This window comes from Miniopterus schreibersii, assembly GCF_964146895.1.
Source record: "Miniopterus schreibersii genome assembly, chromosome: 2".
NCBI classification, from domain to species: Eukaryota; Metazoa; Chordata; class Mammalia; order Chiroptera; family Miniopteridae; genus Miniopterus; species Miniopterus schreibersii.
In genome coordinates this window covers 169,556,651-169,572,246 of record NC_138102.1, presented here as the reverse complement: position 1 = coordinate 169,572,246, position 15,596 = coordinate 169,556,651, and the positions used below count along the sequence as shown (strand labels likewise).

The 15,596-nt window shown below is 42.2% G+C and overlaps 1 protein-coding gene and 1 pseudogene across 2 annotated transcripts in view; one reads left to right on the top strand and one right to left on the bottom strand.

Annotated features, from left to right (window-relative positions):
- Window positions 1-15,596, top strand: part of LOC308554006 (uncharacterized protein) — a 62,547-nt gene that overhangs the window by 39,468 nt on the left and 7,483 nt on the right. The window contains exons 8-9 of the mRNA XM_081130679.1: window positions 3,127-3,351; window positions 9,632-9,748. The gene's annotated coding sequence lies outside the window, so the exon portion shown is untranslated. The remainder of the gene's footprint in view (window positions 1-3,126; window positions 3,352-9,631; window positions 9,749-15,596) is intronic.
- LOC308552618 (large ribosomal subunit protein eL31 pseudogene) lies at window positions 13,519-14,018 on the bottom strand (annotated as a pseudogene). Its single transcript has one exon. The product of its transcript is annotated as a large ribosomal subunit protein eL31 pseudogene (transcript).

Sequence of the window (15,596 nt, the reverse complement as noted above, 5' to 3'; positions counted from 1 at the left end):
GTAGGGTTGTAATCCAGCGTGGTCGAGTCTGACCACCAGGTGCACTGTCTCTGGGGCCTCCCAGGAGGTGCAAAGTCAGCCTGTGCCAGTGCCTTGCCCAGGGCCACCCAGCATGAGCTACTCAGCAAACCCTAGATGGCTGCTACTTGTGCTGGGCTTTGAGTTGTCCAGGAGAGGCCAAGCTATGAGCCAATGCAGCTGCCGCTAGTGCCAGGCCTGGGGCTGCTTATGAAGCTGTATGGGGCCCGCTGCTGTTTGTTTGAGAGATTTTAGGAAAGTCCTAAGCATAAGGCTCGAGAGGCCACTTGCACAGAAAAGCCCCTGGAAAGGGCCTGGATGAGCTGCAGGTGGGGAGGGGCGGGGCCTCCGGGAATCACGGGGCGGGGCCTAAGGTGTGAGTCAGGTGCTGGCAATTCAACTGTGGTGCCTTCCTGCCGGCTGTGTGCAGAGAGGGTTGGCCAAAGGAGCAATGGCCTCTGCAGCTCTTCTGCCTGGGAGGAAGCCGCCCCTCCACCTCTCGCCCCGACTTCAGGCAGGTTAGTTCCTCCCCAAGTGTCCCAGGTTCTTTTCAGGCTGCTGCCCGGCGCTGGACTCAGAGGGAGCGTGTCTGAGTGACTCGTTGCGCGGGCCCTTTAAGAGGAGCTGCTGGGGCTCCCGCAGCCTCCTCGACCCTCAGCCACAGCCCCCGCTGGTTTCACAGCCCGGAGTTGTGGGGATGTCTCTTCCCAGCCTGGAGCCCTGGGCTGGGGGCCTGCTGTGGGGCTGGGACCCCTCCTCCCTCCTCCAGGAAAACTCCGCCGCAGAGATTCCCTTTCGGGTTTCAACCGCGGCCCTGGGGGTAGACCCTCGTACTTGTCTCTGATTCAGCCCCGATCCTCCCACGTCTCTGCCCCTCCTCCCGGTCTCGGTGCTTCTTCAGGTCCCTGGTTCTGGGGCTTCTGTTCAGCCAGGTTTCAGGAGGCTCTGAGTGAGGGTGGTTCTGTATTTTAGTTATAATTTTGATGTGGTTGTGGGAGGCGGCGGATGCAGCTGTTACCTATGCCGCCATCTTGTTTTTCTCCAGTCTTCAGGTTTAACAGGCCCAGTGGATACAGCTACATTTGATTCAGCAATGGACGTAAGCCCTATGTCTGACATTGCGACAGTTATTAAATTAAGAAGACTGCAGAGAAAGGCCAACCACATCCTATTTAACAGGCTGGATCACTACAAATTTGCATTGGGTCAGTTATGGGACCCATTGTGTTTCTGCACATAACCCGTTCCCATTATTCGGACTTCCAAAGAACCAACATTTAAATGCCTCTTCCTTCCAAGGTTCCTGAGGTGGTGAGTTTGTAAACTATAAAGTACTATACATATAGGTTCTTTCCCTGGACCCCGGTAATTGGCCATAGCAAGAAAATTAAAGGACCCAACCTTAATTTTACTTCCTTTCTCTTTTTGGAGAGTTACTCTATTTGGCCACTGCTATGCTTTTATTAAGAGTTGATGCTTTCACATTCATTTTTTGGATAAGAAAATACTCTTACCCCTTAACTACCACTGCTCAGTCTCACCACCAAAATGTTGGTCCTTGTTAATGTCTTTCGCTCAGGTACTGTGGTGAGAAAAGGCGTGTGTCCTCACGTTACAACGTGCTGTTGTAATGTGATATTAATCCAGAGCTGCTGTTTGATCACAGAGTCTATCACAGTTTCGTTCCAGACTGGTGATGTAGCATCGTTGATTCTCCTTATTCATGGCAGGTGGATTCTGTAGCATCTCTGCAAACACTGAATTAGTGAATATTGAATCATTGCTCCTAGGGAAATACAGGGTGAGGTTACTTCTAGCCTCTAGTCACAATATTTTCATTAACCACTCAATACATAACCTTATTTTATGTGTGTTTATGTCTAAAGGCATCTTATTTAACATATATTGTTGATACAGCAACATTTAGCCCATGGCCAACAGCACTGTTACTCATGCCTGAACTAAGCTGATTTAATATATATTTTTTCCATAAGGCACATCAAACCTTCTTGTGCTTTGGAACACTAGACAGCCCTTAGTACTAAGCTTGCGGGCTGTTTTAAAAGGCAAAATCACCAACAAAAAGCTCAAAAATGTGTAAAACATGGCACTGAATAGACCATGTAAAGGCCGCTTGTTTGTAGTACGACAGCAGAAACAAGAAGGCGCCTTGTTCAGCCTCAACTGGGAACTTGCACAACACAAATTAAGTTTTTCACCACTTTACACATTTGCAAAATGACCGTGAAAGGGCCACAGATATTGATCTGGGTTTACAAATAAATTTTAGCAAGTAGGCAAATTCACAAATACAAACTCTGTAAGTAATCAGCATTATATGTATACTAAATCCAAAAGTCAAGCTTCTCCATTTGAGGAGGTAGTTTGCTACTTACTGTGGTATATAGCAGAGCTTCCCAAAGGATATGCCACACATGTTTTACACAGGAACTGAAAAATGGAAATCCTCAGTCCCCAGGGGAGCTGCTGGGCTGAGGTGATTGAACCCCTGGGACAGTTGATTCTACCTACAAGCATCCTACTACATTTTCCATGATGTGCCATGCAAATTATCATGATTTCTTTTTTATGTCATATTTTTATGATAAGAACCTATATGTATTGGGCTTTACAGTTAACATTTTTCTGCTTTATGAAAAAAGATTGAGAAGACTTGGTCTAAAGTATGGTGTAAAAGCACCATTTTCAGAATCCAATAGATGTGTTCAAATCCTGGTTATGCCTCTTTCTAGCTGAGTGAACTTGGACTTACCTGTGATAACATGAAAATAAGACTACTTGCCTCATTAGAGTCCTTAATTCAATGGGATAATGTGTTTAAAGTGCTTGGCACATTACCTGACACAAGATAAGCACATAGAATTAAACTCTTATGGATTAGATTTGTTGATAGCCTAGAGGTTTTCCTTTTTTGTTACATAGATGCTATGTATCCTCTGAACAGACCACAAAGTACACTTAAAGGAACCAACAGAAAGGCACTGTCTCAAATGGGTGGAGTGTCCCGATTATTGCAGCCAAATTACCCCAGCCTAAAGAGACTGTGGTCCACTTTTTTCATTGAAGTATATTCTGTTTACATTTCAGGAATAGAATCCCTGCAAATGTGCAAAGTGCCAAGTTTCTACCAAAAGTGGTCAGGAAACAAAAAGTCTCACCAGAAGAATTTTCTCTGAAACCAAGTGCAAAGGAAAAAGATGAGAATAAGGAATATCTTTTATACTGAAATACCTTCCTAAAACTGAAGGGTGTCTTCAAGCCTTCACCTCTCCCTCAAATCCACAAGACCCCAGCCAGCAATCAGTCCTTCAGGTAACCAGCCTCATTTGTCTTAATAACTCATAGTAAGCTTATGTTTGAAAAAGCTTTAGGTCAAAGTCTCAGTCCACGTACAAACGCTGAGCAAGGCATGCTGTTAAGTTGCTTCACATCACAGTTCTTTCTAAGCGGGCTGCATTAAGGTGTTGCCACTCACATGCTATCAGTGAAAAATCTTTCCTAAAACTGGGATAGACTTACATGCCTAGATTCAAGCATTTGAATTCTCTCTAGCCTGCTTCCTAAGGGCTACATATTTAGCAGAGGAATTCGAATCAGTCAGGAATCAAGGCTCAGTTTGTTTTCACCACTTCAGTGAAACACCTGTTAAAACCTGACTCTGGGTTCTGGCCAGGTAGCTCAGTTGGTTAGAGCGTGGTCCCGATACTCCAAGGTTGCTGGTCAGGGCACATACATGAATCTACCAATGAATACATAAGTGGAAAAACAAATCTCTCTCTCGTTTTCTTCATGAGCATAAAAAGCCTCTATGCATTTGTATCTCTGGGATTAGCTGCCAAACAGGGATGCTTCTTCCCTCAGTCAGAGAAGGCCCTGGTGCCATCTCCATCTAGGTGGCATGGGATGGGGATCGTTGGAGGAGTGGGTTGGTCTCTTCACTGAGTCGCTGCTTTGGAAGCCATAGGAGAAGCCTTGCCCCCTCCCACCACACATACTGCAAACCAGCTGGGCAGACATCTGCCAAGACCCCCGGGGCTCAGGATCCCTAGAGCTCCCAATCCTATTATTGCTTCAGTAACATTTGGCGAAGACAATAAATTTAAAGAAAAGGTAAATACCATGAAGGAAACGTTTCCTGTATTTGAAGCATCGTCAGCAGACTTCACTAATGCCACCAAACAAGCAGGAATATTGCAGACCCAGTCCCAGGCCAGCGAGCAGCTTGTCTTAGTTCTGGTTGGGAGGCTGTGTCTGTGTTCTCCAACCCGCCTGAGTGTAAAGTGTCCCATGAGCCATGGTGCCATGCAGGAGTAGACAGCAGCTCTTCTAGCCTCGTGCAAAGAGTGGTAGAAGCCCTACTCTGGTCCTTGGCTTCAGTAAGAGAGCCAGGCAACATCCTGCAACACCACATCACCTGCAGTGAGAAGAACATTTTATTTTATTTTCCCACAAGAGCTGAATTCTTGTCCACTTTTGCTGTTTCTAGCTCAGGAGCCAAGCAAGCTTATGGCTTTAGACCCACTAACCTATTGAGTTTCTATCCATGGAGGTGTTCATCATGGCTTGGAGTACAGCTTTGATCTTTTAAATTGTTTTATTTTGCCATTATTGTAATGTGTTGGAGGCAGGATGGGGGGGGGGTGGGTGCTCAAGGCAAGAACTTGAAATGCCTTCTTGAGCCAAAATTTATATAGAGGGTTGTAGCCTGAAACCTGACTTTTAATGATTTCACAGAACACTAACCAGGATATTGGAATTATGCCTGTCCAGGGGCCCTGATACTGATACACTCTGTGTTCTCCTGAGATGGGCCCCTGGGAAAACAAAGGTGGGGATGGAGGAGTAAGTGGTCATGGGGAAAACAAGAGAGTGTCACTGAGGGTAGGACTTCTGTTCTTTACAGGATAGAGATCAGAACCTTAATTCCAAACACGCCTGAGTTCTTTAATGATAACCTCCTGCCTCCTGTTCCCAGAGCTCCCTGCCACTGTCCAGCCACTGGCAAAGGTGGTATTGTTAATTTGCTGTTCTTTATGGCTCCTATTGTATACCAAACCATACAAGCCAAAAGTTCTGTTTTTTACCATTGTTCTCTTTGGGATGTTAGATAGCTATTTATGGAAATAGCATTAATACATTTGAAAAAGTAAAACAAAGTGGGAGGACCTGCCCTACCAGATTTTAAAGCTTTTTATGAAGAAACAGTAGCTAAGATACTGTGGTGTTGGCACCGGGCTAGTGAGGCCAATGGAACAGAATAGAGAGCTCAACCAGACCCATACACACATGGAAACTTGATATACAACAGAGATAGCATTACAAACCAATAAGGAAAGAATGGCTTATTCAGTCAATGGTAGTGAGACAGTTAGTTATCTATCTTAGATTCCTACTTCCCATCATAAAGTCCAGGTAAATTAAAGGGCTAAATATGAAAAGCCAAATAATAAAAAATTTGGAAGAAAACATAACAAGAATCTCATTGCAGGACTTTGTGATGTAGAAAATTGGAAACTAACTCAATGTCTATTAACAAGTGAATGTATAAATTGCTGTTGGACAACTGTCATTTGTTTTGACCATCCAGCATGTGAACCTACTTTCTGTGTTTGGGGACCCCCCTACCTGCCGAGGCAGAGTGCCTTCCATTGTAGATGCCAAAAGTGCCAGACTCTTGCTTTCCCATTCTGCTCTGAAGCTAGGGCCCAGGCACATAACCCAGACGCCTCCAGTCCAACAAGCCTGCCCTAGATTTTAGGCAGCTGCAGGGAGGTGCTTCCCAGACTCCCTAAGCAGGGAGGGGCAGCACTCCCGCATTCTTGTACCAGTGTCCTGTGTCAGCAGGGCCAGCGGTGCAAGCTATAGAGTCTACCCAGCACCTGTGGCTGTGGTGTCCCCATTGGACATTTTCCCTGGCAGTGGAGCCTGAAAACCCTATTCTTCCACCTTTCCAAAGATTTTCTGAGTTTTTAAATAAATTCCTTTGATTTTGTTTGTTTGCTTAAATTAGCCAGAATTGTTTCTGTTGCTTGCATCTAAAACCCCTAACCCTGATAGATTACGGATTATAACATATTTATCTAACATACATAAAAATGGCATTTAACTCTTTTAGTATATTACACATATTTTAGTGTGTTGGCAAATGAAGTTCTGTCCAGAATTAAATTTTAATGCTTTACTAAAGTACCCATTTGGGGGTATACAATGTGAAATGCTATTTTTCTCTGTATTTTCAATTGTAAAAAAAAGGGGGGTGGAGGAATTTAATGAAATTCTTAAAAATAATAATAATAAAAATACAGTAGCCACTTTGATTCTTTGGTATTTTTAAAAATGATGTTTTTTCTGTCCTTTCAGTTCTTCAAATATAATTCTATTATTACTTTTCTAGGCTTCCTTTTCCCATTGAGAGCGAGGATGCATGGTTTGCTTCCCACCTGGTTTGTCCTGTGGCCCTAAGGAGGGTGCTGTGTGGGGAGAAAGGGGACACATGCCGATGTAGCACTTACAGCATTCCTGGAGTATGATCACCTTATAAGCAACCAGCTGTCCTCCGTGGACCATATTACTATAGTCTGTGTGTTCTCAGCTAAGGAAAAGAACAAAGCTGTGAAGGAAGTGACCAAAGTGTACAGGGAACAGAACAGAGCTAGAAGCATGCCTTGCACTCAGGTGACTGTCGTGTGTATAAATGACACATTGTGAAATAACGTCTACTTGCATGTTATATCTTAATACATTTCCTCAGCCACACAAAGGCTCATGGAAGGAATTCTGCCCCTCCCTTTTGAGGTTTGACCTTCATATAATAAAGGTCATAAATCTTAAGGGTATATAGCTTAATGAATTTTTACATATGTATATGTCTGTATGATTACCACCCGGAGCAAGATATAGAATATTTCCAGGCCCCCAAAAGCTTCTTTTTGCCCCTTCTCAGTCAGTAATCTACCCACCTACCCATACCCAGTTAACCACTATTGTGACTTTTATCACCGTAAATTAGTTTTGTCTGTTCTAGACCTTTCTATACATGGAATCACACAGTGTGCATGTTTCAAAACACACAGTACATTTTTATGCTTCCTTTGCCAGAGAATGGGAATGGTAAAATACCAGTCATACCAATGTCCTCCCATTCTGTATCCATGGCAGACATTACTAATCCACCATTCTTTTCAAATGAGCCTAGACTGGACCCTAAACTCTTACTCTGATTGCACTATAAGTAGCCTCTGCCAGTAGATCTGAGTAGGCACTCATAAAACCTCTTTTACCTGGTAGCCTTTACCCTCAACACATTTAATAAATTTTTATGTCTTATTGATTCTATCACCGTAACATTTTTTCTGTTCGTCCCTTCTTTTCAATCCCATTGGTTCTGCTTATTTTAGGCCTTTATTATCTCCCACCTGTTTTTCTTTGACATCTTCTCTAATTTTCCTGCTTCTGGTCTTAGTCCCTCTGATATTTCCTACACATTGCAGTGTTCTTTTTAATATCAGAACATGACTGCATCATTCTGCTTAAAACCCTCTAAGGACTTCTCTTCAAGTCAAATCCAAGTTCCTTACTTGGTAAAAAATTATGACCACTTATCTGAAATCCATTTCTTCTTTTGGATCTAGAGCTTCTATTGATAGTGAAATTTTCTCATCATGATTTTTGTCATTTATAATTTTCTCTTACACTATACTTCCTTCCTTCAAACCACTTCAGGTCTTTTGCTAAAAAGGTAGAGTATAAACAAACAAACCAATTTAAAATGTAAATTTTAACTAAGGAAATATTTTGACCAGCAGAGTTGACAGCAACCTTGCAGGGAGGTGACATGACGATTTGTAACTTGGAATGGTGAAGAGAATCTGGGCATAACTGGCTGGGTATCCTATGCTTCCAAAAAAGTAGATTCTTTTTGAGATCATAAGAAAGAAAGGAATGATTCTGTACTAGGGACCCTAAAGGGAACACAAGTAAGAATGGGGATGGTTATGAAACACAGAAGACTCACCCAAGAACTTCAGTCTCCTGCAGAAGGTTGCCTAGCCTTCATTCTCTTTCATTCCACTGAACCAGGAAACCGTGGCCTCCTGCATGGTGCTGAAGTTGTTGAGCTGTGCTTGAAAGCTGAACAGCAGTGGTAATTCACTGGACACTCTGGTGGAAGCTTCAAGGGTATAGACAAAGCTCCTAAAAGGGTAGCTTGAGCCACAGAGGGTGTGTGGTGGGCTCCCGAAGCACAGGTTCTGGGAGTTGCAGCCCCACCCTCCCAGCCTGCTTTGAAGCTGGATTCCTCTGCCAATAGGCTGGAAGGTTCTTGATGAGAGGACAATGTTTTGTTTACATCTGTAACCCCAGAGCCTATCATGGGCCTAGCACATGGTTAACACTTAAAACATATTTGTCAAATGAATAAATGAACCAATGAATGGGGGAATGATTCTTCAGCCTCAGGGTCAGATATGGGGGTGTATGGGCACTGCCAATTCTTTCTTGTCTCATGGGAGGTGCTTCTGGGACCATGAGCTTGTGAACTGAGCTAGGTCTCCCCTGAAGAGAGAGACAAGCTGAGTGGAGGAGAGAGCAAGACCTAAATCAGGAGTTCAATTCCTCACTGGAGTGACAACAATATACATTAAATCCCAAGGGTTCTGCCATCCATGGTGCAGAGTGTCTGCTCACCTCAAGCTTGGTATCAGTAAATGTTCGCTGAACTGATCAGAAATGACAGTTAGAATAAGATCAATAGAGCAAATATTTATTGAACACTTAGTATGCTGCAATCATTGTTTACCTGGAATATCATTTAATTCTCAAAAGAGCCCTAAGTGGTTGGCTTTCTGCATATGAGTCCATTGAGCACAGGTTCATTACTGAGACACAGGACAGTTAGTCTCTTGTCCAAGATTCCTCAGTTAGGAAGTGGTGGGGCTGGGGTTCAGACCACCACTGGAGGTGTATTCTAGGACCCACACTCCTAAGCACTGCACCAGGCCATGTAGCAGGGTGGAGTAGGCTCATCAGTGGCTTAGAGAGCAAAAGTGGAATCAAATGAGGTGACTGGATTGGGAGGAATGTGCCATACTTAGCTGTGTCGGGGAGGAGGTGTGGAACGGACTTCATATGTATTTAGTAGACACAAGTAGTTAAAATTATGGGTTACTCAAGGCGTGTATAGAGAGAGTGAATGGCAGGAGGCAAGACTGGAGATTTTCGCACAGTAGATATTTAGAGATAAAGTAGAGAAAAAGTTGTGCCTGACAAAGACTAGGATGGAAGACAAAGAGAAATAGGAAGGAAACAGAGAAGAGTGGGGCCACAGATGCCCAGGAGAGTGTTTGAGAAGTGGGGGGCTGTTCAATAATTTCAAAGGCCATAAAGAGGTTAAGTAATACAAGGAACGTGAAAATGTCTACTGGTGTTGGCAATATGAGGGCTTTGGGGAGCTTATGGAGGCATTTCTAATGGAGCATTGGGGATAGAGTCTAGAATTTCTGGCTCAAAGATACAAATACTGCTGAATAGAGCAAAAGATTGGTAACCTGGGATATAATGTCTTTACAACTTTTTCTTGTTTTTCTTTTTAAAGAGTCGTTTGGATCCCTTTCGATTTCTCAAATACAACATCATCTCTGCATCTAAATTTACTGGCAGCAATTGTTCACTTCTGGTTCAAAGGCACAGTGTCATTCCAGGAATTTTTTTGGTATGTGCTTTGAGATATATGACTCTTTTAACACACTGTTGTGTATGATGCTTGCATGACTTAGAGATTGTTCATAGAAGGCACAGAAGGCTAGAGACCATGCTGAAACAGATCAACTCACTCAAATCACAACCTTCTGTGGTACCCTCTTGACTAGAGGCCTTCTTATAACTGCAGATGATAACTGCAGATCTAGTTATAACTGTTAGGTTATCTGTATGGTCCCTCTAATGAAGTGAAAAATTGATACTCTGTTAACACTGAGGTGGCTGAATCATCCATCTTGTGAATTGATATGGGATTATAAGTACTAAAATTTAATTCTTGTATCTAAGAAGCTTATTACTTAATTGAGGAGATAAGATATATAATATCCATAGTTTAAGACTGAATACATGGACAATAGTGTGGTGATTGCAGGGGGGAGGAGGGGTAGGTAGAGGAGGGTATCTGGGGATAAGTGGTGATACATAGAGACTTGACTTGGGGTGGTGACCACACAGTACAGTGTACAAATGATGTGCTGTAGTCCGGCCAGGCGTGGCTCAGTGGTTGAGTGTTGACCTGGGATCCAGGCAATTGGGGTTCGATTCCCAGTCAGGGCACATGTCTGGGTTGCGGGCTCGATCAGTGACTCTCTCATCATTGATGCTTCTCTCTTTCTCTCTCCCTCTCCTTTCCTCTCTCTGAAATCAATAAAGATATATTTTAAAAAAACAAAAAACAAAAATGATGTGCTGTAGAATTGTGCACCTGAAACATGTATAATTTTGTTAACCAGTGTCACCCCAATAAATTCAATAAAAGGGGGAAAAAGACTGAATAACTACCATAAATGAGACAGCCAGCCTGGTAGAGAAAGCATAAACTTTGAAAACAAACAGACCTGAGTCCAAAGCTTGGTTCTACTGCTTGGTTTGCTGTGTGATCGCAGGCAAATTACTAAGCCTGTTTGCTCCCTTACAAAAGGGGGAAACGATAACCAGTTTATAAAATTGTAAAAATTCAGTGAGATAATGTGCATAAAGTACTTTTTTCAATTCTCAGCATGTTGTAGGCATTTAATAAATGTTAATTTCCTTCCACCAATTTTTCTATTCAACAAATGTTTATTGAATGTCTGTTTGGTGCCAAGCACAGTATTGGGTACCAAGAATACAAAAATAAAAAAGTTGCAGTCCTTCCTGACAAGGAACACCTAGTCCAATGGGGAGTGCTACAACCTGAAGTTTCCTGTGCTATGTGAACTGGGCTCTAAAGGTAGGAGGGATTCTGATAGAAAGAGGTAATGGGAAGGAGAAAGACGTTCCAGGGAGAGGGGATATTATGTTTTAGTAGAGGTGAGGGTTTGGAGCACAAGTTACATGGAGACTTGGTTTTTAGTCCTGCACCTTCAACTCTAACCAGCTGTATGTGTTTGGGTTAACCTCACCTGGAAGGGGAGACTAGAGTAGACTAGTCGCTACCAATCCTGGCTGATGCCTTAGGTGCATAAAAAAATAATGATTTTTGGACCTCATCTTAGAACAATTAAATCAGAATTTTTATGGGTGAGAACCAGCATTCTCTTTACATCAACTTTATGATGATATATTTTACATGCAATATAATGTACTCACTTGTAAGTGTACAGTTTTGATGATTTTTGACAAATGTATACACTTGTGTAACCAACTCCACAATCAAGATAGAAAATGTTGTCATCACCCCAGAACGTTTCCTTTGGCCCTTTAGCTGTGAGTCGTTCCAGCCTCATCCCTTGACAATCACTGATCTGCTTTCTGTCACTCCAGATCAGGTCTGCCTTTTCTAGAATTTCACCTAAAAGCTTCATACAATAAGCATTCTTTTATCTGGCTATTTGGGATATCAGTGTTTTTTAAAAGCTTCCCTGGATCATTTTAATGAGAAGCAATGGACTGCATGATCTCTCAGGACCCTTCAGCTTAAAAAATACCATAACTTCATCTGCTAGTCTAGAGGTACTTTACTAAAGTTGCTTTTTAGGAATAACAAGTACTGCTGTAATAATTATGATAATGCTAACATTGATATTTATGGAGTTTTTTTCCATGTGCCCAGATACTATGCCAAGTTATTCATTTGTATTTTCTTGTCTAAACCCACACAGCAACCTAGGGGGTAGGTACTAATATTATCCCTGATAATAGACGTGGAAACTGACACTGTAGAGAGATAAAGTAACCTGTCAAAGTCAGGAAGCTAGCAAGCAGTGGGGTCAGCATTCAAACTCAGATTTTCTCACCATGAACAGAGACTTTTCTTTTAATCATGAGATTTTACAAGAGCTCCTACAAAGTGAAGTCTCAGCTCCACTACTGCAGACATTCTTAAGAAGTGTAAAGTGACCCCAGATGAGTGCTTTCAGCTTGTCGATGAGTTCCAGCTGGGGAGGCAAGACTAATTTAAAGATACATTTAGCAAGAAAGGCAAAGAGCCTCTTACCTTAATATGGAAAGTAAGCCAGTTTGTTGCAAGTGTCAAATGACATTTTGGACAAGAAAAAGGGACTCAGGACAAAGGAGATGGGGCAGAGGCTATACCTGCACATGTTGTTTGAGATAAATACTAAATGGAGAAAGAGTAGCTCATCCACTGATTTCACTATAGTAAACCGAGTAACTTCCTCAGATTTCAATCCACATACACACAAAAATCTATTTTCAGTTTTCAGAATACACATCACTGTCACTATGAACAATGAACAATGAGTCTTACTGTGGTAAGGAAGTCTCCCCACAGTAACTGGCAGGTGATCACATATCACCCTGCTTCTGCAAGCCTGTTTGACCCTGTGAGTCTTGGCAGACATGCTTGGCTGGCTTACAGTCTGTGCTTCCTATAAATGTACAGTACTGATGGTTAAAAAAAAAGAAAGCAAGAAAGCATCCACCCAATGGAAGTGTATGAGTGTTTGTCCTCCATAAACAGAACTTGTCTGTGACATTCAAATCAAAGGCTTGTCAGCTGAGGTCCTCCCAGTTCCCTGTAAGAGAATATTAACAATTATTCGTCATCACCTACAATAAACAGGCTCCTATTCAAACACAAGCTGTCAAGCCAAGAGCAATGCTAAGGCCTCAGCTTGCCTAGTTGTCTGTCCACTGGGTGACAGTGTTGGTCCATCTGAAATAAATGTGCTTTTTCCCTGGGCCAGAGAACTCTGGGAAACACTGCAGCCAGATGGCTTTCTGCAGGCCTTGGCGACGGCCCTGCCTTTCTTCCCCTGAGCAAGGCAGAATGATTTTCTGTTTTCTTTATCTTTCAAGGGAAAATAAAGCAGTACAGAGAATGGATGTGATTGTCATAATAAATGAGCCTGCATTTTCCTGATAATTTAACAAAGGCAAAGAGCTTTGCGAAAACTAAGTTGAAAATTTATTTCAGCTGTTTACTTAGGTGGGCTAGGATGGAACATTTCTTTAACCAAGGTGTTCATTTTTATACAAATAGGCTAGTGTGTGGGATGTGCATTACTCAGGGCTCTGAAGAGGGACAAGATTGTCTTTGTGGAACGTTATTTACAATTTGCCAGGTCATGGCTTGACATTAGTCTGTCCTGCTATGATCACTGTCTTCAAGAGCAGAAATAGATACATAAGAACAAATACTGTAGTAAAATTCAATGTGATCAGTGGTATTATGGAACAGAAAGAGTTCATCCACCTGGCACTAGCAGAGCCAAACACTAAACACTGAGAACTACAGTGGAGAAATATTGGTTGTTTATTTATTTTTTTATTACAGTTTTATAACTTTATTCGATACTCAGCAGTTTTCATCCATATTAATTGTAGATTTTTGAAAGTGGTGACAGGTACATAGGTAACCAACGTATAGAGCTTGTTTGGTGAATCTTCATTCTTATTACATTTTCTGGACAACTGCACCCAGATACCATATGGGACATTCCTATTCCTTTGGCCTAGACAGCTTTGTTGAGCCTGTTGTCAATGCACACATCTGAAGTTCCCATCTTCTTCATGACAAATTTCCTGATCTCTTTGAGTGCCTGAGGGGCACACTTCTTGAAACCCACTCCATGAATGCGCTTATGAATATTGATGGTGTTTTCTCTCGTCACTACCTCTTTGATGGCAGAATGGCCCTTTTTCTTCTCACTACCCTTCTTTCTGGGAGCAGTTTGCTGGGCCCAAATTGGAAAGAAGTTGGCTATTTTATTAATGAATGGCTTCATCCAGGAGGATGGGAAGTTAATGTTCAAAAACCCCAACTCCTCCATGGCAAGTAGGTTACAGATTATAATGGGCAAAATAACAAGACAGTGTGGGTTGGGGTTTTCAGGGCCATGCTGGGAGCTGATTGGTCGGACGGGGGTGAGGTAAGGGTAGTGAATCATTTCTTAAGGTCTGGAGGACAGTTCTGAGGTCTGTTCTTGGGGGCCCTCTGTCTAATCTCGTGGGAAATAACCAGAGGCTCTTCCACCTTAGGGCTCAGGAGCTGAAACATAATTTAGGTAAAGATGTTATCTTTAGCCGGCAGAGGTCCTGGGCTGCTGCCTTCTGCTGCCTCAGGGGTTGCTGATTATCCAGGGGAAAGGCTAGGTCTCTCAGGGGTACATAGAGAGAGGGATATGCTTGCTTTCTAGAGCTAGGATTTAAACCTAAACTTAATCAAAGTCTGAAGAACCCTCGGTTTCCATGAAAACGATGGAGAAATGTTATGATAATGCAGTAGAGGACAGGGAATGATGGAACCGGCTACATCCTCATTTTAAAAGGAAAAGAGTGTGTGTTTCAAGGTGCTTTAAGAGGGTTGGTTTGGGTAACTTTTTGTTCTCCTGCACTCCCTCTTTCCCAAATGAGGAGGATAATGGTTCAGAATATCGGGACCCTTCATTATATGAGTAATAAAGTCATATTAATGTGGGACTCTGTTCCAGATTCTTTTAAATCAGATTAAAAGGCTAACATAGAATTACCAATTGACCATAGAGATTATACCCCCAAGCTTTTTTAACATCTAAAGTTTTTTTCCCCTTTGCTTAATTTGATATTAGTTAGTCTGATCTATTTGTGCTGATAAGTTAGCACAGTTATATTTTATTACACTTACCATAAAAAGAGTCTTTTTTTTAATATTTAAAAATATACTAAAATAGTATTTTCTTAGGCAGTTCTACTTGAGTTCTGAGGTTAGAAATAGTTGTCTGGCTGCATGCTGATGGGATCAGGCTCTCACCCCGTGGGACTCACACTGACACTGAGCAAAAAAGAACAAAGGGCCATAGAAGCCAGAGTGTGAAGCCCTTGGGCTGTGAGTGACTTCCCTGTCTGTTCTTTGGACACTTCTAGGCCTTTCCCGGTCTTATCTACCACACCCAGGCAGCAGGGGCCTACTTAGGACAAACACTAACCACAGTATTTTGATATTCTCTTTGTCAGATATTAAATTTCTTTAATGAGTTATTTCCTTCCAAACAGCTCATGGTTTTCTCCTTTTACATTGGAGTTAACTCAAATTTAGTATAAATTACTAATAATAGCTTCCATTAAAGAACCCGTTTTCATTTATAAGGCATTTAGTATACCTTATTTTGTTGAAATCTTATAACAATTCTGCAAGTTCCGAAGTTAAAGGTCATTTACCTCTTCCTGACCATCGAAGCTGAGTTTGGGCAGTGAGGTGGCTTACAGAGATTACACAGCTAACCAATCTGGGGTTGGGCTAGCAACTTCCAGTCCTATACTCTTTCTACTGCACATCAGAAAATAAGGAGAAGGAATGTGAAGTGATGTCGCCACTGTGGAAAACAGTATGGTGGTTTCTCGAAAAAATTAAAAATAGAATTATCATTAAGTCCAGC